This window comes from Balaenoptera borealis, assembly GCF_965194805.1.
Source record: "Balaenoptera borealis genome assembly, chromosome: X".
NCBI lineage: Eukaryota > Metazoa > Chordata > Mammalia > Artiodactyla > Balaenopteridae > Balaenoptera > Balaenoptera borealis.
In genome coordinates, this window is record NC_138881.1 from 106,533,305 (window position 1) to 106,556,571 (window position 23,267).

Here is a 23,267-nt window from a genome sequence, read left to right on the forward strand (position 1 = left end):
TTAATATTATGCAAAATAAGGTTTTTTATGCAGTAAAATACGTTACTAACTTGGATGCTTAATTTATGTGATTAAAGCAATTAAAAACTTATTTATTTCATATATAAATATGATTACTAAAGATAACTCCAAAATTCATACAAAACAAATCATAGATACTTTGAAAATACTCAGGGCAGTAGAGAATGAAAGATAGAGAAATAGAGTGGAATACTGGATAGTAGAGGCCTCTTCTCAAAGATTAAAATAAAATGGACAACCTATAAATTTTATGTTAAAAGTTAAAATAGCAAATTATTCTGGATGAAATCTGGAATATAGGAAAAATTGATAAGAGCAGGTTCAAAAATCCTATTAAGGCCCAGCATTGTAGGTTTAATGTTATCTCTAGTATGTTCCGGCACGTGTTATATGTTCCTGTCACTGGATGAGATAAGAGTTGGGGAAGTTTTTATCTGATGGTTAGAATGGAATCTCCTCAAATCAGATTAGAAGTTCTATACATTCAGGTGTGGATACATTTGTGGATACCCAGTGGGGACCTGGACTGCCCAGTTCCTGCATCCTACCTGAGAGGAAAGATGAGCTGAGTAGGTACTCTCCTAAGAACTGGGCAGGAAAGGCCTATGAGCTCCTTGCCAATTAGGAGAGTAATTACCTGGAACAGCCTGTGCTAGGTAGAATTCTAGATGAGCCACAAAATCCCTGCTCCTGGTATATGTGACCCACATAATTACCTTCTCTTGAGTGTGAGTAGAACCTGTGAATATGATTGGCTATTACTTGCTTGATAAGGAATCAGGGTAAACAAAAGGAAGCTAATACTCCATGGCCCTGATGTTTCAGAGGAGGCTTTAAAAGAAGATGAAGTGTCAAAACGGTCTGGTCCTGCTGGTTTTGAAAATGTAACCTCTATGAGCTCTAGAGCTGAAAAGAAATGGAATGTGTCAACCACCATATGAGCTTGGAAAAGGAACCTGAGCCTTAGATAAGACCCAAACTCTGACCAATACCTTGATTTCAGCCTGGTGAGGCCCTGATCAGAGGACCCAGCTATTCAATGCCTAGACTCCTTCCTATTCATGGAAACTGTAAGATAATGGATTTGTATTGCTTAAACCACTTAGTTCGTGGTAATTTGCCATGCAGCAGTAGAAAACTAATACACAGTCAAGTTTGTCAAAATAGGCAAGCTCAGTTAAAATAGAAAAATATGTAACTGAGAGAAAATGGCATGTGCAAATATGAAGAAGGAAGTGAAGACAAAAATGGAAAGCAAGTGATCAAAGTGAAGTGGCCAGAGTTGTCAAGAGGAGGACAAATTGAGGAGTAGAGTGAAAGGTAGAGGGGGGACAAAAGACCAGACAAAGGTCTGTATTTGTTCTGGTCTACTCTTATGAAGTAATATGAATAGCTCTTGTTCTGGGATGTGGACTTTAAAATATACTTTTTTAGCCTACTAGATAGATGGATATTTCTTCTATCATTGATTTTCAGAACAGTGAGTAAATTCATAGAGTGAATGAAGGACCTAAACATCCTGGGAAAGGGAAAGAGTACTGAAAGGCAGTGGATATATATGAAAAGGGAAAAAATGATGCACAAAGTGATGTGATAGATGCTACAGAAAATTTGAATAAGCTTAGAACAGGTCATCACATTTGTAGCAGGTTCTTGTAATGAAAATGATATATATGTGGATGGATTTTTAATAGTTGATTTTCTAGTAGTTTGCCTATTCCCTAGTCCTTTCATAAGTTCAAGACGCTTTTGCCATAAAACATACCTCACTGATGTCTACTGCCTACTTATCATGACTTTGAAGCATTGTTTGCCCCAAATTTCCCATTATTGTGCTCTAATTACCCATTGTGATGTCCAGATACTTTATCTTGACCTTTTATTCATTACTAAGTGCATGCCTGGAGCCCAAAATTCTATTACCATATACTCATGGATGCTGTATTTTACCCAGCAGAATAAAATATCCCTCAGTGACTAATTCTGGGACTGTTTCTCCAGTACCTTCCATGACTTAGAGGGTACATATCCATTCACTTATGCTCTGATAGGAAAATCGGCCATACCTGACTAAAAAATGAGGCAGAACATTTTAATCATAGCTTTTTAAATTAATAATATTACCTACATTTGAAATATCTATTTACATTTCCCGAAGTTTTAGTAAATTGAGGGCAATGATTATGATCCCCATAGCTTGCTGATTTCAGAATGTAGTGAAAGTATGAACCACAGATAAAAAGCATTAGAATCATTCTTGGATAACTTGTTACAAACACAAGTTCCCAGGTCTCAACCTCATAATGTTTGATCTTTGATAAAGGAAACTGCATTTAAAACAGGCTTTTTAGGTGATTCTTGTGTAAGAAAAATTTTGAGAGCCACGGGATTAGGAAATATTAGAGATATAAATCATTTACATTTTGTTTTACATCACTATTGTAACAAATCGTGAAGGAATGTCAGTACTTCGTAATATATTAATTATTTTCCTCTCAATATTTTCATGTAAATTTCAAGTTCACAGTCTAAGAACATATTCTCTCAACAATATTATGTGTTTACGTGAAGTAGCATGATTGCTGATATCAAATTGGCTTTTATGGGATTGGTTCTTTTCTATGACCAGCATTTAGAGATAAGCAGTGTCAAAAGATAACTCTAAAGATGAGACAATAAGAAAGGTAAGTAAATAGGATTTATAAGCATACTGAAGACTGATTCTTCTGGTCAGCCCAGAGACATGAGATACATGTTACAGAGCTGTAGATTCAAAACAAATACCACTCACTGCTAGGACAGAGTTATTAATATATTGCTATATTAGGTTATTACCAGTTCTGGAATTGAATATACCAAACTTGCAAGTAATTGGTTTTTATTATCAGCATCAGGGCTGATCAGAGTGTTTTAACATATTTTTGAGATAAACATGTCTCACTGAATTTTAATTCATGATTCAAGTCCAATAATTAAGCTATTACTTATTATAAAAATAATTAAACAATTTTTAAAACTTTTGAATTGTCTATTCTAAGATCTCCAATGGACAGCAAGTTTCACTTTTATTTGCTTAAGTTAAAACAGAAATGAGTTCGGCTAAGGTTATTTTTGCACCTCTGGAAGAATATTTCCCTAGTTAGCACTATTAAACACATAGCTGAAGGTATTTGAGGATTTCAGATGGTTTGAAAGAATACCTCTCCGAAATACTGAAAATATTTGATAAATAGAAATGTGATCTGGGTGAAAATCCCCATGATTTCTGTATGTTAGATATAATTCCTATCCATAATTGGAATTTTAAAAATATAAAAATAAGACAGTTGATGAATGGTATAAAGAAAAGTATCTTTATGTGACAATCTGAGACATATATTTGAGAAATATTGATCTGTTTTTGTAAACACAGCTAGTCAGTTTAAATTTAAGATTACAAATTAGCATTTCATTCTAGATTAACCAAGGGTATTGTACGTTAGAGAAATAACAACCTATTCCCAAAACTGAGACCATAACTTATTGTACTTAAAATATATTACATACTGGTAAACGTAATATCTATTTGCTTAATTAACAAACATTTAATTATGCAAAGTATATTATAATTAGAAATGGAATTTATGACCCTATTTTACCTTAGTCCACATCACAAGACTACGATATAATTCCATAATATTGTAACTCTCTAGGAAAATTATGGAATAAAAAAAGATAAGTAATACATTATGATCAGAAAACGTTGAAAAGGATGTTCCAGTGAGTTGGAATGACCAAACCATAATTGCTCACAATTTAAATAGAAGATAAATGTACATTATACTGATCTCATTTGTTGGTGAAAGACTTTCAGCGTTAAAATACTGAATTTCATATATATATATATATATATATATATACACACACACACATATATACATATATATGCTAATTACTACACATATATATCAGCAGTTTTCCTTAAGTGATTAATTACTTATTGGTAATGAATTCTATACAACTTTTGCATAAATTTAATATTTTCATAAACAAAACATATTGGTAGCAAAATAAATAGCTCTATATTTAAAACTGAATGGATTGTCAAATGATATTGGAACGTAAAACATTAGCTTATTTATACTATCTGCAGTGACTTTGAAGTTTGATGTGTAAATTCAATGCCTTCCCTAATTGATTTAGATCATTACTGTAAGTAGTAAATATTACATTCAAAAGAATATTCCACATTGGGGAACAATATCAGGAAGAGTAGTAAAGAATCTGGTACAAATAATTAGATTTGTAACAGGAAGAATCAAGTGTCTTATGCACAGGAAGAATCAGATGTGACTAAAGTATTCACTAGATCTGACCCTATGAAACACATGAAGGCAAAGTGTGTGGCTGGAACTTGAAATTAGAAGCTCCCTGTTGATTGTGGAGCAGCGCAACCTGGCCAAAGAAAATAAGGATGGTGAAGCTGAACACGAAAGTGAATTTAAAGCTGATAGTGATGATGTGGCATTCATTGTCCATGTGGTGTAGTGCATGGGTCCCCAACCCCTGGGCCACAGACCAGGACCAGTCCGTGGCCTGTTAGGAACTGGGCCGCACAGCAGGAGGTGAGCAGCAGGCCAACGAGCAAAGCTTCATCTGTATTTACATCCACACCCCATCGCTCACATTATCGCCTGAACTCCACCTCTTGTCAGATCAGCAGCGGCATTAGATTCTCATAGGAGCGTGAACCCTAGTGTGAACTGTTGACGCGAGGGACCTAGGTTGTGTGCTCATTATGCGAATCTAATACCTGATGATTTGAGGTAGAGCTGAGGCGGTAATGCTAACGCTGGGGAGCGACTGCAAATACAGATTATCATTAGCAGAGAGGTTTGACTGGCACAGAAACCATAATAAATCAATTGCTTGCAGACTCATATCAAAACGCTATCAGTGAGTGGCAAGTGAAAACAAGCTCAGAGATCCCACTGATTCTGCATTATAGTGAGCTGTATAATTATTTCATTATATGTTACAATGTAATAATAATAGAAATAAAGTGTACAATAAATGTAATGCACTTCAATCATCCTGAAACCATCCCCCCACCCCCCGGTCCATGGAAAAATTTTCTTCCATGAAACCGGTCCCTGGTGCCAAAAAGGTTGGGGACTGCTGGTGTAGTGGACATGGAAGATCTGAACTTGATTTCCATCTTCACCATTTATTAGCACTGTGACCCTGAACCAGTTACAACTCCTTTGCACTTTCTCATGTGTAAAATGTAACTATTAAGGCTTACATCACCAGATTGTTCAAATGAGATAATGTGTACAAAAGCACTTCACAAACTATAATTTTTTGTGTCGTCTTTAGATTTATATTCCTGACCCTTAAAAGGAAATTGTTTCAATTGCCCCTAAATCAAGTAGTACCTTGCCTAAAATTAAGGCCTCTACAACAACCTGCGGTAATTAATTCCTGCTATGAATGATAGTTCTCCAAATTTTATCAGGTTTAAATAATCTGATATTTCAAAAAGAGTTTCAAAACCTTATGTCTACGTATTATTTTGTGAAATAGACTATTTGTAAAATGTTTTAATTACAATCTGTGAAGTCAAGTTTATTATTAGTTCTTATTGCATTTGTCCAGTTCAGTACTTAGTTTCATGCTGACTGCTTTTTTTGTTAAACTTTAGTTTTTCCATTTTCCACAACAGTCTGTAAATCTCCCTTGTTCAAAAATTAATTGCGTGGAATCATAATGTTCTAGCATTCTAATGTGCATGGATAGTCTCATTCCATGGCTCCCTTGGGCAACATTATTGTTTTTCTGTCAGGCATTTAAAATGCATGCTTACTCATGCAGAAATTTGTTAAACATTCATTGAAGTGGATTTTAATATATAGACTATAGCATCACTTCTTCACTTCTTTGATAAAAAAGTGTGATGAAAACAATCCAACATGAAAACAATAGAATCTACCAGTGATTAGTAAAGATAAAGTAACCCACATTGCAAATATAATTAAGTTAATGACAGAAACAAAATTATTAAGCTCTAATTTCAAATAAAGTCTATAAAAAAGATAATTAGCTGTACTGATACTTTCAGATATCAAGTTTAAACTTGGAAACATAAAGATAAAAATAAAATGGGAAAGTAATATAGTTTTCTTTTTTCTTTCTTTTTTCTTTTTTCAATCAAGGCAAGCATCTACTAATTTCACCATAGGTCTATTTTCTTTCACCATCTGAACCATTTTTTTATTTTTATTTTTATAATTCATTTTTATTTTTAGTCGTAGGTCTATTTTAGGTGACTTGAGGAAGGAGGAAAGATAATATGGCATAAAACAGGCAAAATAATGTTAGTTTTTAATTGCTCTCTTGTTCTTCTGTCTTTAATGTTCTAGATTACCTCATTTGCTTCTCATTCAACATTTTTTCCAATGTGTAACTCAAGCAAGATATAAGTTAAATGTTCATATAATCAATTATATCCCATCAAATTGGGTATGATCTATGAAATCTTCAGAAATATTTGACAAAAGCAAAATGTTATTGCCACAAATTTTCTTTTCAGTTTTATTGAGATATAATTGACATATATTTTGTATAAGTTTAAGTTATATAGCATAATGACTTGACATACATAGATTATGAAATGATTACCACAAGTTTAGTTAGAATCCATTACCTCATACAGGTACAAAAAATTATTTTTCCTTGTGATGAGAACTTTTAGGATTTACTCTCTTAGCAACTTTAAAATATACTCTAGAGCTGTGTTAATTATATTTATCATGTTGTACATTGCATCTCCAGCACTTATTTATCTTTTAACTGGAACTTTGTATATTTGATCACCTTCATCTAATTCTCCCATCCCACACCTTCCAACTCTGGTAACCATAAATTTGACCTATTTTTTCTATGAGTAAATTGTCTTTATTTGCAAATGACATGATTTTATAGAGAAAATCCTAAAGACTCCACCAAAAAAACTGTTAGATCTATTCAATGAATTCAGTAAAGTTGTAGGATACAAAATCAACATACAAAAATCAGTAGTGTTTCTATATACTAACAACAAGTTATCTGAAAAACAATAAGGAAAATTATCTCATTTACAATAGCATCAAAACAATAAAGTATGTAGGAATAAATTTAACGAAGGAGGCGAAAGTTCTCTACATTGAAAACTATATGAACATTAATGAAATAAATTGAAGAAGACACAAATGGAAAGATATCCTGTGTTCATGGATTGAAAGAATTAATATTGTTAGAATGTCCATATTACCCAAAGCCATCTATAGATTCAATGAAATTCCAATCAAGATTCCCACAGTATTTTTACAAAAGTAGAAAAAACAATCCTAAAATTTGTGTGGAACCACAAAAGACCCCGAGTAGCCAAAGCAATCCTGAGAAAGAAGAACAAAGCTGGAGACATCACACTTTCTGATTGCAGTCTATATTAGAAAGCTGTAATAATCAAAACAGTATGGTACTAGCCATAAAAACAGGTCTATAGACCAATGGAACAAAATTGAGAGCCTCAAAATAAACTGCATATATTGTTAACTAATATTTGACAAGGGAACCAAGAATACTCAATTGGAGAAAAGACAGTCTCTTCAATAAGTGGTGCTAAGAAAATCAGATACTCACATGTAAGAGAATGAAACTAGAACCCTAGCTTATACCACTCACAAAAATTAGCCACAAATTTAATAATAATAATAGTAGTAGTAATAATAATGATAATAATAGCAGCTAACATTTATTTTGTGTCAGGCACAGTGTAATATTTTCCTTACACTGATTAATTTCATGAATTCATTCCATTCATTCAGTTCTCAAAACTATGAGGTTGCTATTACTATTTTCTCTATTTACAGAAGATAAAAATTTGATGCTTAGGGATGTTTACTAACTTATACAAGGTATTATACAAGGTAATAAGGCTAGAGTAAGTGCTGTAGATGGGATTTAAAATTCAGCTCTTTTTAATTACAGGACTAGAGCACTTTAACTAGCAAACCATAGTATATTATTAAATGGGATAGGACACAGTCTTGTTTATATCATATATTATAACTTTCTCTCAAGGATAGTGAAATAATTGACTGGCTAATGCCTAAGAAGTGCATGAAGTTAAGTAGGTATGTTTGAAGTATAAATAACTATTAGAAAGTTCTTCAGGGTGAATGTATTCAAATTACACATGCTCTGAAATCATGTATACCATCCAGTCACCACTACACTTTTGCTATTTTAAAAGAGTTCATGTTGCTACCCAGATGAGAACCGCCTCCTCATTTTTATTCACAATAGTAAAAGAGTTGACACTAGTTCAAAGTTACACTTCCACTGAGGTCAATGGAGACTAAGGGTAAATTTTTGATTACTAAGTATAAGTACTATTATACTGGTCTGAAGATCAGGAAGCTACTGCTTCCAAAATTCAATAATTGAGTTAAACATAAGAGATATTTCTATCTTTCATGGGGGTAATTTGCAAATATTATGTGAAAAATTCTGATATAACAATATAATAAATTGTGGTTCAGAACACTTATTTAGCAAAATATTAATTATGAATCTATAATAAAATGCCACGTAGTCATAACAAGATATGTATGCATGTGTATTTGTGTTGAATAAGCATTCCTGCAAAAATTTGAATAAGTATAATATTGGCGGCTATTAATGCATACATTTTATGGGGGTAGTTGGCAGTTCCAGGGAAAATGTGTCACTTTCCTCCAACAGGAAAGAGGAGGCTGCTGAATTATGGTTCTAGGAATTAAGGGGTATTTGTTGGCAACAGTTATCCAATCCATTATGATTTTAAAATTAGTAATTCCTCTCCCTATTTCCAAAACGAGTTTTGTGTTTCTTTCTTTGTTATCAAAAAAAATTGGAAGAATATTTACACGAACTGCAATCAGCTGAGTTTACATCCTTAGAATGTATGAAAATCTGGCGTATTACAATTCTAAAATTCATCCATTGGAATTTTAATTTGCAATATAATGTCTGTTTCCCTATGAATTATGACCAGGAAATCAGCTCAAATTCTACATTCAGCTGATGTTTTGGCTGATTTCCTGTTTTGTTTTTCTTTTTCTGAATTTTTTTCAGTTGATCTTTCCTAAGAATTCTTTCTACAACTGGTGTAACTAGGGATCCATAAGTGGGACAGCTGAACAGAGGAGAGATGGCGGGTGTTGTTTAGTGATGTTTGCCCCAGATGAAATAATTACAGTTCACAACTCTGCTTTTTAACGCTAAAGAAAAGAAACTGAGAATTAGTCAGCTGTGCTGTCTTAATTACACAAAAGCATTTGAAATGAACAAGGACTTAGTATATTGGTCAGCTTTCTAGAAGAACTAAAATGACTGTTTCTCAAAATTTATTATACATCAGAATTATATGGGATACTTGTTGAAAATGAAAATTCCTGTGCCCAGAGCCAAAGATTCTGATTGAAGAGATGTGGGGTAGGGTCCGGAAGTGTTCCTTCCAAGTAGGCGATGCTGATGCAGCTGGTCCCCAGACCTCACTTTGCCCTGGACAGACCTTCCTGTATCCTGGGCCTCCCAGGGAATGTGGACTGCTCCTTGGTATTCCCTACCGCAGGGCCTGTGTGGTTTCCAGCAAAAGAGCCCAGGGAATTGCACCCCCATGCTCCCCAAATGAAAGGGGAAGGAGAGTGACAGGGAGAGTGTCAGTTGTTATTGTCAGAGTGGGACAGCCCAAGGAGCTGGGGCAAGGTGTTGTGGTGCTGAAGATAAGATAGGGTTTTCACAGGCAAAGATAGAGTGGAAGGACATTCTAGGATGAAGCAACAGTTTTAACAAAGACACAGTTCAGATGTTCACAGTATAGGGTTTGGTGTCAGGCCCACTTAGGTTTACACCCCAGCTCTGCCATTTCATAATAGCTGTATCCATGGCCTCGACTGTTTTCCATATCTCTGCCGACCTCCTGTTTTCATATCTTAGATCATTATGCTTATATTACTCTAAGATACAACGTTCTCATAACTGCACATGCTCAATTAAAATTTTATCTATCTTCCCTCAAAGAACTTTACCACTATTTCCTTCTCTGTTATTGTACATATTTTTGCCTAGAAGGCTAGCCATTTTATTTCACTTTTATCCTAAGATTTTCTTGTGAAATTGTCACCAATCTCCTCTTCAAGCATAGATGCTTTGTGGTTGATTACTTAGTTATTTGTGGCATTTTCAGCTCAGGTTCCCAAATTTAAGTACAAATTTAAGAGTAAATCTTAGATGCTTCCCATCGCTTTTCCTGGATGACCTATCCTAGTTCCCCCCAAACTCTCCTGTATCACAGTTCTAATGTCTCTGTCATCCTGTGCCATAATTTTAGGGAAGATCACAGCTGTTGAAAGGAAATAGATTAAGGATGGCTTTATAGAACAGACTACATGTGAGCTGAGCCTTAAGAGATGGGCAGAATTTCTGCAGAGACAGAGGGCATTCTAGAAGAGACAATAATATGAACAAAGGCAGAATCTTCAGTGATTCTGATTCAATAGGTCTGAGGTAGAACCTAGATTTCTTAGAAATCTGTATTTTTTAATGATTGCTCCAGATGATTCTAATGTGGATGGTTTAAAGACAATACTTTGGGCAATAGTACTTGGAGTCACTGATAATGTAGCAAAATTTAAAGACAAGGTTCTGCTATCCAGATTCATGTACACATGTTATAATACACACAACTACTGGCTTAGTTGTGATGAGTGACTCTTTCCATATGATGGAAGAGGGTGTGGGAAGGGGGTTGGGGGCAGTCACAGAACCCTCTACGATATTTACAGAATAGAAAGGTGTAAATATATAGCATTTAATCCAAAGAGAACTCAAAAGGGACGGTCCATGGCTGGAGTTTCAAAGATAATTCTTCTGCCAGTTTAATACAGATGACAGACATATTGCAAAACTAAATGAAAGAAAAAATAAAACGAAATGCCTCTGACTCAAGAGAGCCTTGGTTTATACAGTACAGAAGAAAGAGATCTTAGTATTTCTCAGCAGTTCTTGAATTAAAGAAATATGTGCCTTTTACCCTGGAAAATCAGGCTCAGAAAACACTTTCCTGTAGTTTTAAATCTAATTAGGGTAGAAGGCTTTAGGAGGTATAAAGTGAATATGAAAAAGGGAAGCAAAATTCATAGATCTGGTTATTGTCCAGTGTTTAGAGAGAAGCAAGATGAAATGCATGCACTAGCAGAGAGGCAGGCCTGGCCTTGGGCTTTGAAAAAGAACGGCTAAGATGAAAGTTGCTGCAGAGTACAAGTAGTATGAATTGATGTCAAGATGACTTATCTCCGTCTCTTCTGGTTCATCATGGAGCTTCCTGTGTGATATCCTGTATAAATCAGAAAGGGTAGAGTAAAACAGACACAGAATTGCATACCTAAAACTATCACACAAAGGCAGCCTTATTACTGCACAATCAACACACATTTTCCTCTCCAAAGATAGTTTGTACTTGTTTTCTATTTGCTTTGCACTTGTTGGCATACTGCTACGTTATTTTCTTCAATTTTTTCTCTTGGACTGCATCTTCTTTCCTCAACTGGACTGTAAACTCCTCAAGGCCAAGGGTCATGCCTGTGATTTCTTTGGTAGCCCCTCACATATTCAACACAGCATTCTGTGCACACACTGGGAGCTCAAGATGTGCTTCAAGTCTGTCTCAGTACAATAGTGAAAGGCAGCTGTAAACTCTTCTGTGTTTTGTTCAGCTGCCAAAATGGGGGGCCTAAGGCTAAATGGCATGTTTTGTATTAATAAAGTTGCAGCCTTGTCAGCAAGTACATCAAATGAAAACTGCCTCTCCCCATAACAGGATTGTCAGGCAGATTAATTTATGTTTTCCAATTGGCTCCTGACAGTAACTGAAGTATTGTAATTTCTGTCTGTACTAATGTTACTGAATTTATGGGGGCTTTTCACCTTACTATGTTGGTTCATAAAGCTACCTCATCTTACGAAAATGATTCTTCAGACAAAATGATAGAAAGTTATTTAGGGACTCTCTGATAACCACTTCATCCAAAAAGGGGCTCAGTTTTTTCAGAGCTGAAGGACAGATCCAGAACTGTGTGCAGGTCTTGTGTAAAAGACCCTGATTATCTAAGTTCAGAAGATTTCCATCATAGGTTCTGATTGCATATAATCACTGTTGTTCCATATAGCATATGAGTTTGAAAATTTGATGAGACAGATGTATTAAAAGAAAAAACTTTCCTTAAAAGAGGAAAGTTTTTACATTGATAATACTGTGCAAATAAAGGGGCATTGAAAGACTCTTTGAAAGGGGTAATAAGAAAGCCTGTTATCTAAAATCCTAAATATAATTCCCTTCCAGAGGTTTTAATTAAATACATATTTTAAAGACAAATATACACAAACTCAAACTTTGGTAGTAAGAGTTAGAAATTAGACCTAACAAGTGTGCTAACCTGGGTCTGTACTGAGTAAAAATTGTTTTGGTGGAATTCTGATCCTGGAAATGTTACTAAGATAATTGAAATACCGTATTATATAGAGAAATACATAATATCCTTGTGCAGAGAAAGCTTTCCAAGACCCCCTCATCAGTACCAACTGAACTCAGAGTTGGTTAATCCGGTGTAGGAATGAATTAGGATCCAGTCACTGTCTTGTCTCTTTATGTCAAATGACAAATCAGGGGAAATACAACAAAGGATGAATGTACAACTTTAACATCTTAAGCATCGAATTGATTCTTTTTACACGTCAAAGTAAATTGCAAATCTATGAGCAATCTCTAGGACTACTGAACCCTAACTATCTAATCCTGAGCCTGAAGGTACACATAAAATGGGTTGACGTTCTGTTCTCCACCTAATGAGCCTACTTATCAAGAACTTCCCAATATATTCTTTGGTTTTCTTCATACGTATAGTCAACATAGGCCATAGGTGAGGAAATACAGTCACTGTACCTATGTTATAAATGTCTTATACTTTCTCATATGGGAATTTTTCACTAAATATGACAATAAAAATAGCAATAACCACACAGAAGCAGAAACAACATGACAACTGTAATGGCTAATATTTGTTAAGCATTTACTGTGTATTCAAGTTACTATGCCAAGCAATTGGTATGCATTAACTTAATAATTTCATGTAATACTCTCAAATGCTATTTTGTATCCTATTATTATCATATACCTTTAAAAGCCCCATAATACATTGTTATTATTATCTCAAAAGTACAGAGGGGAAAGTTCCTAGGCCTAAAACAATCAGCCATTAATGACAGCGCCAGAATATAAGGTTGGGCCAGTTCAAACAGGCATTGGCTCAGTGGACCATGAAGCTCCTTACTATTCTGAATTTTGTTGAGTGGAAGAGCATTTGGTAACTCCATTCAGTGACTTGGCATCATGGATATTATCCCAACTACCTTTATGGTGATTGTCCCGTTACCAGTTATGGATATATAGATTGGTGTATTATGTCTCAAATTTATTAAAAATCTCTACAGTATATTTACTATTATTATATCATTATCCTGTATATGGTTGAATTTCACAAAGTGTTCATAAGTTTCCTTCCTGCAAAGAATTTGAAGAAATGAGCAGTCAAGAATAAAGCTCTGCTAATTAGCTCAGGGCCTGTCTGTCTGATGGAGGCCATCAACAAGGAAAATGAGAAGCAATCGATGAAAGGACTTCTGTCTCAACAAGACACAGAAAGGAAATGGCAAGATTTTAACAAACTCAACCTAACAACCAACACTCAAGAACCTCTATGCATTTCAATGAAATGTGGATTTAGAATACTCTAAATCAGGAATGTTTACAGGACCATTAACTACAAGTCTCTCTCTCTCTCTCTGAATATATTATATACATATTATATATATATATTTATAAAGATATATATACCTATATATTTACATTTAAGCTAACCACTTTGACCAAAGGAAAGACAGTTTGAAAGATTCAGTTAACAAAGAGCCATGGAAAATGAACACAGACTCCTCTTGCTCTAATTCAGTGCTGTTAGAAAGCAATGCATAAAGATAAAACTCCATTTGACGGCACAATAGATCATAGAACATCAGGCAAACATGAGCCTACACTTAATGTGATGGTAATTCCATGTTAATAACTTTACATTTATATTTACACCAATTTCTTTATAGTTTAAAAATATGCTCAAGAAAAGTGCAGCACAAATCCAGTACCCCAAGATAGGGGAAAAATTAAACCCCACTATTTTAAAACAAATATAAAACATAAGTTCTAAGACTGAAAATATGGGAAACAATATTCTAGACAAAAAAATAAAATGAATGAATAAGTTATACAAGAAAACAAAGCTGAATGAATTATTTTGGTAATGTTGAATGTTTTTGAGATTTTTCATTAATATTTTGGCAAATATAAATGTATGGCACAAGACTATATTGAATCCATCTTATTCTAGAAATAACAAACAGAGGGTAAAAATGATGTTTAACCGAAGGAACCAAGGAATGCTTTTTCCAGTTCTGAGGAATACTCTGCTTCACTAAACTTAAAATCATGAATGAATTAGGAGCTACTTTCAATGAAAAATGATGCAAGTCACATTCCAAGGATCATCTCTTAGAAGAGTACAAGAGGTATGATATATGTACTTCAGAGGTTGGTTATTTAATACAACATTGTAAATCTACTATACGTCAATAAAAATTTTTGAAAGGCTGGTTGTTTTTATTCATATATAACATTGCATCTTGATTTAGGTAATAAATGGTAAAGAGCAAGGGAAACTACAAGCTCTTCAATACAGAGGCAAAAGCTTATATTCCATGGATTAGTTTGCTATTCCTTTATTCATCCGTGTTCACAATTACTTTTCCTTTTCATCCCTTTCTAAACTTCCACAATCCTTATAAACCTCCACTCAATACTTTAGTTGTCAAGACTGCTGCCAAATTGTGGTGATTTCACTGATTTTTTCTCACAATTCATTTATTCAACAAATACTTATTTAGCAAAATCCATGGGCAAAATACCGTGTTAGGTACTGGAGATTTAATAATGAACAAAACTAGGCAACATTCTTTACTCACATAGAGCTGACCCTCTACTTGGCAATAAAGGTATTAATTAAAAAATTTAAGAGTACATAATGAGATACATATTATCAAATGTAGGCTTTCATAAACATTCCTTCTCCAGATACAGGTAAAGATTTTAAAAAGCATCAAATGTATTGTGAGTAGAGTATCAAGAAAAAAGCAATCAGAATAGAATAAGGACCACACTCCCCATGCTCATAGGAATTGTATACCACTCCAGTAAATTATATGTTGGTGGCACACTGACCATGCAGAGCTGCACATACTGTGGGGAAGAAAGATCAAGAGACCAAGAGGTTTAAGTAGAGTAGCATGATTATAAAGAAAATTCTGTTGGTTTAGAAAACCAAGATCATCCTAGGAATGTATAGGTACCAAAGATTATGGAAGGATAATAGAGCTTAATTAGAGTTGTTATGGACAGAATATATGGATTCATCTCTTCCTCTAAATTTTGGGAGGAATAAAGATTAAAACTCTTTACTGGATAGTATTTATGTTAATCACCCCTGGTCCATAAACTCAGGTTCTAAAATATACTGTAGAGTAAAATTGCAACATACTGTGAAAGTGTACAACAATAGGAACAAAACTAATCTGAGAGTCCAGGGAAGGCTTCCCTGAAGAAGGAACTTTAAACTGAAATATGAAGGTTGACTAGAAACCACACAAGTGAATGTTAGACTCTGTGAATGGGTGGGTTCTAAGAAGAAATGATGGCATGCATAAGGCCTGGTGTTGAGATAGATCATGGCATATGATCAGAGATTCAAAAAAATAGCAGTATGCTTGAGACAAAGACATGTCATGTAGTATCTCATGGGTCCTATTAAAAACTAAGGTTGTTATGCTAAGATCAATTGCAAACTACAATCTATTCAAGAATAATAAGTAGACACTTGAAATAATTTGAATATGTCTGCAGAATAGGTCACCTTCCAAGTACTTATAAAAACTGTTGTGTTGACAGAATTCTAGTGGTCCATGGAATTTGCCATGGACTTTTTGCCTTTATCATCATATACCTATCACTATGCAAGGCAATATAATGATGTGTGTCAAACAAAGAGAATAATACTTAAGTGGGAGGTGAGAGATTATTTCAGGTTAACATAGTAACAGAAAGCCTCATAGAACAGGTAGAATTTGAAATAGGGTTTCAAAGAAGCATATAATTCTGATAAACATCATAGGGACAGTGGTTGACATAATGAGGGAGAGTATTTTCTTTGAGGAGAACAGGATGACAAAAAAGATAGATATGAGAAAATGATGGGCATATTGAGCCCTGTGAGATGAACACTTTGGCATCATTGAGATTAGTTATAAGCCTATATAAGAGGTCACAAGATCCTGAGCTTACAGTGACAGTGGGGATGGTATAACATGGGGAATCAGAAAACACATTCATAAGTACGAAATATTGTTGGCTTTGTTATACTTAGTCTTCATGTAGCCCTCACTTTCACACACTCAAGAATGGCACCCTAAAATGTCTTTCTTTTGCCTAATTTGGACTTTTGTGTAACAGTAGACAAATAATAATTATGAATTGTTGCATGCTGGTACTACCTGCCAGCCAGTAATTTAGTTTAGGTAGTATCTTCATCTATGTCTGTACAGTTGCACCTGTTGGTACAAGTGTTGACTATTTAGATACATTTTAATTTCATTTTACAACAAATGAGAGAGAAGCTGAATAAAAGAGAAAGTTCTGACACTTATAATAGAAACACAGTTCTCATAAATTAATTCAAACAAGATGAAGATGAAAATCTAGTGGAGTGAATTCTGTCTAGACTTGTTGGATTTAAACTTGTACTAAATTATGAAAGGAAAATTTTTATTATAAATTACAACGTGGCAAAATTATATCAATTAAATGTGTATCTAAATAAGTTGTATTTCAGGATTTTAATTTGTTCTCTTTAAGAATAGAAGCACTTATGTAGTACAAAATTCTAATTTTGGCTTGTGACATATTTGGCTTGGTATGTTTGCTCCAGTATGCATTACAGTAAAGGACTGACTGTAGGAAATTCATGAAGGTAGAGGCACACCTTGGTGATATTTCAGGTTCAGTTCCAGACCACCACAAGAAAGCAATTACCACAATAAAGCAAGTTACACAAATTTTTTGGTTTCCCAGTGCATATAAAAGTTATTTTTTACACTATACTGTAGTCTATTAAGTGTACAATAGCATTATGTCTAAAAAGTGTACATACTTTATAAAAATACTTTATTGCTAAATAACGCTAACCATCATCTGAGCCTTCAGTGAGTCGTAATCTTTTTTCTGGTGGAGGGTTTGAAATATTGCAAGAATTACCAAAACGTGACACGGAGACACAAAGTGAGCAAACGGTGTTGGAAAAATGGTGCCAATAAACATGCTCCACACAGGGTTACCACAAACCTTCAATTTGTAAGAAAACTCAAATGTTTGCAATGCACAATAAAGTGAAGTGCAATAAAATGAAATATGGGTTTAAGGTTTTTTTTTGGCATATGAGAGAATTTTGTTTTAGAAATGTAGAGTGTGAGGTGTTGGTGGACATCGATGTGGAAATATAGCTAGTAAGCACTTATAAAAGTAGGAATGAAGCTCAGATTGGAATTAAATGTTTGGCACTTATATGGCCAGAGGTATGTAGATCACAAGAATATTATGTAGACATTGCTCTTCCAATATTTATATAAATAAAAGAGGCAAGGTTTTGGATCTCTGAATAGCTGAGAACTAGAACTAAGTTCTCTGCAAGAAGCTAGGAACCACATTTCTGTAAAACAGGCCTTAAAATATCCCTACCCACTGGCCTAGGGACTTAGTAAGAAATTGTAAGCCATCTTGACAGTGTTATAAAAAAGTCACCAGCAAGGAAATAGAACCCCAAGCCAGTGCCACACACAGAAAAATGTACAATTCATACTGTACAAAAAGAATGAAAACTGCAAACCAATAAATTAATATAAAAGTGGCCTTAGAAACATTGAAACCTGTATAGGCTCAACAGAAGTAAATATGAAACTGCTTGAAGAAATCTGCACAATCCAGGGCATACAAGAATCCCATAAAAAACAATTACTCAGAAGATGAGGTTACAGTTAAAATTGCATATTATACATGGAGGCAAACCACCAAGAGAGAGTAAGCAAACAAAATAAACATAAAAAGTAACACATTGTGAACTATAGATAATAGAAAAGATTGAAATAGTTTTTAAAGTAAGTATTTTAAAAATAATCAAGAGTTAAAGGAAATAATAGATACCAAAACAGCAACATCAGAACACAATAGCAAAAATAACAAATAATCAAATAGAAATTATTGAAATAAAAATACAGGCATTTGCATAAAGAACTTAAGGAAAATAGAAAAGTAGATTAGACATAGTTGAAAAACGACTTAGTGAAATTGAATACAGATCTGAAGAACTTAGCCAGATTGTAGCACAGATCATCAAAGAAATAGAAGAAGTAAAAGAGAAATCCATTCATTGTGGAGGACAATACTGGAAAAGATCAAGTCAAGTAATATCTAATCAGAGTTCTGGAAGGAGAGAATAAAGAAGATGAGAAAGAAACAATTTCCAAAAATAGTTGCTTGAGGATTTTCCAGAACTGAGGAAAGACAAAACTCCTTAGCCTAAAGGAATACAGTAGGTACTGAATAAAATCCCAAGTAACAAACCTACATCTAGACTCCTTAAGTGGTAAAAATGAGAAGTAAAGTCAAATCTTAATGCCTACCAGAGAGAAATGACTAATTATTTTCAATGGAACTATAATCAGACTTACATAAGACTTCTACTCAGCAGCAGTATATGTCAGAAATAAATGGAATAATGTTTTCAGAGTTCTTAACTCTCAAAATTATAAACTCATTTAAAGTGCCATTCAAGAATGAGAATGAAATAAATGTTCAAACCTGCAAAATTTGAGAGCTTACTACTATAGAATGTACATCAGTATGAAAGAATTGAAGGGTTGGGATGCAAAAGCAATGGTGAAGAAGGAAATTAGTAAATCGTGTTGGTAAATTTGAGCAAGTAATGGGTAACTCTAAATAAAAATGATAATCAATATAGATCAATGGAACAGGATAGAAAGCCCAGAGATAAACCCACGCACATATGGTCACCTTATCTTTGATAAAGGAGGCAAGAATATACAGTGGAGAAAAGACAGCCTCTTCAATAAGTGGTGCTGGGAAAATTGGACAGCTATATGTAAAAGTATGAAATTAGAACACTCCCTAACACCATACACAAAAATAAACTCAAAATGGATTAAAGACCTAAATGTAAGGCCAGACACTATCAAACTCTTAGAGGAAAACATAGGCAGAACACTCTATGACATAAATCACAGCAAGATCCTTTTGGACCCACCTCCTAGAGAAATGGAAATAAAAACAAAAATAAACAAATGGGACCTAATGAAACTTAAAAGCTTTTGCACAGCAAAGGAAACCATAAACAAGACGAAAAGACAACCCTCAGAATGGGAGAAAATATTTGCCAATGAAGCAACTGACAAAGGATTAATCTCCAAGATTTACAAGCAGCTCAATAACAAAAAAACAAACAACCCAATCCAAAAATGGACAGAAGACCTAAATAGACATTTCTCCAAAGAAGATATAGAGATTGCCAACAAACACATGAAAGAATGCTCAACATCACTAATCATTAGAGAAATGCAAATCAAAACTACAATGAGATATCATCTCACACCAGTCAGAATGGCCATCATCAAAAAATCTAGAAACAATAAATGCTGGAGAGGGTGTGGAGAAAAGGGAACCCTCTTGCACTGTTGGTGGGAATGTAAATTGATACAGCCACTATGGAGAACAGTATGGAGGTTCCTTAAAAAACTAAAAATAGAATTACCATACGACCCAGCAATCCCACTACTGGGCATATACCCTGAGAAAACCATAATTCAAAAAGAGTCATGTACCACAATGTTCATTGCAGCTCTATTTACAATAGCCAGGACATGGAAGCAACCTAATTGTCCATCAACAGATGAATGGATAAAGAAGATGTGGCACATATATACAATGGAATATTACTCAGCCATAAAAAGAAATGAAATTGAGTTATTTGTAGTGAGGTGGATGAAACTAGAGTCTGTCATACAGAGTGAAGTAAGTCAGAAAGAGAAAAACAAATACCGTATGCTAACACATATATATGGAATCCAAGGAAAAAAAAAAAAAGGTCATGAAGAACCTAGGGGTAAGATGGGAATAAAGACACAGACCTACTAGAAAATGGACTTGAGGATATGGAGAGGGGGAAGGGTAAACTGTGACAAAGTGAGAGAGTGGCATGGACATATATACACTACCAAATGTAAAATAGATAGCTAGTGGGAAGCAGCCGCATAGCACAGGGAGATCAGCTGGGTGCTTTGTGACCACCTAGAGGGGTGGGATAGGGAGGTGGGAGGGAGACGCAAGAGGGAGGGGATATGGAGATGTATGTATATGTATAGCTGATTCACTTTGTTATACAGAAGAAAGTAACACACCATTGTAAAGCAATTATACTCCAATAAAGATTTAAAAAAAAAAGTTTTAAAACAGAAGAGATTTAAAGATAATCTATCATGATATTTTCCTGTAAAAATACTTAATAGATAAAACAGATGTTTGTATCTCATCTTATTTTGAAAATATAAATGATTTAAAAAGTTAAAAAATAAACAAAATAAAATGCTAGACAACAGTTGTTTGAAAAACGGTAGGAGATGTTTGACTCAAAGTATTCTAAGTTCTTTGTGGGAAAGAGGATATAGATACTGATTAATTATAGTATTTTTAGGTTAAGCACACATGTTAGAATGTAAAGGAAGCCACTAAAATAATAGAAATATAAATTCCAAACAAGTAGAGGAAAGGAAAAATATATGAAACATATGATAAAAACTTGATCAATTCAGATGGCAAGAAATATAGTAGAAATGAGTCCAATTATGTAATAATCACAACAAATAAAATTATTAAATAATCTGTTAAAAGACTGGTAGAAATACAATCCAGATATGTTAATGATGATAGACTGCCAAAATATGAAAAAAATATACCGTGATAGTTCCAATAGTATTAACCAATAGCAGACCAATGCATAGGATGGAATACTATAGAGTTCATAAAATAAATCAACTATCTCTCTATCTATCATCTATGTATGTATGTATCTATCTATCTATGTATCCATCTTAACCTCTTTTGATAACAAGAATATGATGATTTTTAAAAATACAGATTTATGTTGCAATATTACATGATTTATGTAAGCTTAAAACTTCAAAGCATTTTATATTATTTAGGAAAATGCATATACATATGTGGTAACTTATAAAAACAGATTGAGAAAGATTACAATGGGAACATCAACTGTGACAATAATGTTTTATATCTTCTTAAAAAATGTCAGAAGAAAACACAGCAAATGAGGATGATATTATCATATCAATATTAATTTAGTATGTAGTATTACTCAGGCACTTTATAAGTATTAAGTTATTTGATTTTGCCCTTTGAGGTTGATATTTTAAATTCTGTGTGTTGGATACCTGGGTATTTGTTATATTACACTCCATAATTTTTAGGTTTTAAATATTTAATAATGATAACAATAATAAAATAAAATGTTCAGGGTGGTTAGGAGGTCACTGGTAATTTTTGAGACTAATTTCAATGAACAGAAATGAAGCCAAAGAAAATTATGGTAAATTATAACAGGAGATTTAACTCACTTAAAAAGTTCTATGGTGCATTCCCCCCCCCACACACACACACACGCAATATAGATTTATAAGTAAAAAGCGCACTTTCTAAGCATAAAGGGTGTGTTTATTTTATCTTCCCATGACCCTCAGTAATGGGCTCTAAATCAAACTGGTCTCAATAGATGTGATTAAAGACAAAGAAGAGGCAGAAGATGTATTTTAAGCTCTAAGCACGAAAATAGTGGCTGTTTTTAGAAATTTGCTCTTTGAAAAGTCAATTCATTTAATTTTTTTCTCATTTTAACATATGATGTAATAATCCAGTGTATGCTTTCTTCCGTTGCTGAAGACAATTCTACAGAGTCACTTGCAGTAAAATGTTAGCTTTAAGATATTTCACAAGAAACAGTATGATACTAATATTTATGCTTGATATAAATACGGTGATCATGCATATGCATTTATGCTATGCCTGGATGGTTTGGGGGTCCCATGTGCTAGAGATACAACTACAGTGTAACAGGATAAAAATTGTTCTCAAAACATTTTTATTAAACACTTACTTTATACAAGGCACCTTACCATGTGCATATTAATATGCACTTTACCAAATGGAGCTCATCAGTTAGAATTTGGCCTGATACAATTTGAAATACTTTGCCTTGGCAAGTTCAGCATATTGGTATTCCTACTAATTCTGCATCACAAATTGCATTTTTGAAAGGCTCAATCAATAACCCTTACAACATTGGGAAGCAATGGAAAGAATACAGACATCAGCAGACCAGATTCTTCTGCATACTGTAATCTTGAGTAAGTTATTTCTCCTCTCTAAGTCTCTGGTTTCTTGTCTGAAAACTGAGGGCATTAAACTATAGATCATCCTGAAGATTTTGTCTCTGAATCACTCTAGGACAATAATTTTTAAAAGTCTGAATCTGCATATTAAAATCTAATCTCATTATTGAAAACTCAACAAAATTTTATTTAAAAAAGTGTTAAAGATTACATAAAAATAAGAGAGAACCAGTGTTCTTTAAGAAGTAACAGTAGAAAAATTAGGCTCTTGGGACTCTTAATTTGGAAAACTTGCATTTCATATAACCCTAATAAAATGTTTTTGAATACTACTATGATAAATTTCAGATTCTGGATAACATGAGGGGATGCTGGAGATTTGTGTTGTGTATGTAGAATCTACTGGGCTGAATAAACAATTTGATTAATAATGAATATGTAATAGCAGCACCTGCACTATTTCAAGCATCAATCAATGGCTTGATTAATTACTTTTAGAGGGATAAGAAGCAAAGTTTATTTTAAAAAGAATTCTAAGAAAGACGCCTGAAGGTGGCATA

At 33.9% G+C, this 23,267-nt stretch overlaps 1 long non-coding RNA gene across 1 annotated transcript in view; it reads left to right on the forward strand.

The window, feature by feature from the left end:
* LOC309620824 overlaps positions 1–23,267 on the forward strand; it is a 245,730-nt gene that overhangs the window by 44,040 nt on the left and 178,423 nt on the right. The gene's annotated exons all lie outside the window — the stretch shown is intronic.